Here is a 2128-nt window from a genome sequence, read left to right on the forward strand (position 1 = left end):
GATGATAGCTCCATCTTCTCAGAAAAGGCTCTAAATAGTAATGAATCAAATGAATGAATCTTGGCATTGTAACTCCTTTGAATTATCTCATGTTGTTCTATAGATAAGCAGTTAAAAGGCATTTAAAAAATCTTAGATTGGATGATGCAATCATACCAGAGCTTCTTGAAGGGACCAAAGAAGCACCAACATTGTTTACCAGGAAGAAAATGCCTCATAAATAAACAGAAATCGCCACACACAAAAAATTCACATGCCAAAGTGGTACATCTTGCGGCAACTTATTCTGAACTACTGCACTATGAAAGAAATAAACAGGGTTGTCCAATGGAGAATAACCAAGGAAGACCTCTTAGAAAGAGTGGTCAGGGAGGCACCTTTAAGAAGTGACATCTGAATGAAGATCTGGTGTGAATGAGGTAGCCATGCCCGCAGCTGAGGGAGGAGCATTTTGTGCAGAAGTAACAGCCAGTGCAAAGACAGACACTGAGGGGAGGTGCTTAAAACTGGGGGTTTGTAGACCTTATTCTCATGCTCACATGCATAAGACCAAGTTCTAGACACCTGTGTTGTAATGGGGCTATAATAGGGGTTACTGTTATTTCATAGACTAGCAATAGTTGTATAGCAATAAACAAAAAAGATTTTGTAGTCCAGACTAGCAATAGTGGTATAGCAATAAACAAAAAAGATTTTGTAGTCCTCTTGCAAAAAAAAATTCATGTTCTAAAACTTACAAAAGGTCCCTGTTTTGCATGTTAACAGAAAAACAGAGAAGAGAACCAAAAGAGGTATCAGATATCATCTAATCCAACTCATTTTAGAATCGAAAACAGTGGTCCAAAAAGGTGAGATGGAAGTCCCACGTTCAGAAGACTTGATAGTGGCAGAGCTGAGATTAGAACTCCAAATTTGAAACTCCATATGCTTTTTTTTTTTTTGTGGTACGCGGGCCTCTCAGTGTTGTGGCCTCTCCCGTTGCGGAGCACAGGCTCCGGACGCGCAGGCTCAGCAGCCATGGCTCACGGGCCTAGCCGCTCGGCGGCATGTGGAATCTTCTTGGGCCGGGGCACGAACCCACATCCCCTGCATCAGCAGGCGGACTCTCAACCACTGCGCCACCAGGGAAGCCCGAAACTCCCTATGCTTTTTTCCTTAACAGGTTAGGGATGAAATATTTGTAATTGGCAGGCACTCAAATGATTTGTATTAAATATTTGTTTTGAAAATGATAAACCTGATTTTTCTCCTCTCAGATTTCTCCCACTTAGTTTTTCATCTAGCTCGAAGCTCTCCCAAATTCAGTTGTTAAAAAGGAAACCAACTTTGACTAAGGTGCTCACCCCCTTACCTGAATGTGCAAGCAGAGTGTGTAACACCCTTTGGCCACCAGAGGGAACTGAAGGCTGCTACTCAGAGTAAAAGTTCTCGTTTCCGTACCCAAGTTCTGATGGGGTAGCCTGAGAATCTTCCTGAGAATATGGGGAGGCGGAGTTGGAGGCAGGAAATGGAGGCGGGGCTTCGGCTCACACACCTGTGGCCCGCACCTGCTCAGGTGACTGGCCCAGGGCAGCTGAGGGAAGTTACCTCACCTTTGTTGAACATCTCGGCCTCAGAGAGCCAGGTCCGCCAGAGCCAGACCTGACAAACTCCTGCACCAGCACCACCACGCGGCATTTATAACAACGATGAAAATGGGGGTTTGAGGCCAGGCCAAAAAGATGAGGACTCACCCTGAGGAGATGTGACCGAAGCTTATAATTATAAAGACGGCAGATTAGGTGATATGAGCTTACTTACCAATTCCCAGAGTATCAGAAAGAGGAAGCACCCCTGAAGAGACCTTTTTAGGAGGAACAAAGGGAAATGCCACTTACATGGGGTGAGGGGTCAGCAAGGACAAGACATTTGTGAAACCACTGCCTCCAAGCCTGATGACTTAGGCCCATAACTGGCTTCCTTGAGTTCAAATTCGTGCATGGTGCTAACACATATATGCTGAATCTAAAAAAAAAAAAAAAAAAAGGTTCTGAAGAACCTAGGGGCAGAACAGGAATAAAGACGCAGACGTAGAGAATGGACTTGAGGACACGGGGAGGGGGAAGGGTAAGCTGGGACGAAGTGAGAG

The sequence above is a fragment of the Physeter macrocephalus genome, chromosome 4 (assembly GCF_002837175.3).
Source record: "Physeter macrocephalus isolate SW-GA chromosome 4, ASM283717v5, whole genome shotgun sequence".
NCBI lineage: Eukaryota > Metazoa > Chordata > Mammalia > Artiodactyla > Physeteridae > Physeter > Physeter macrocephalus.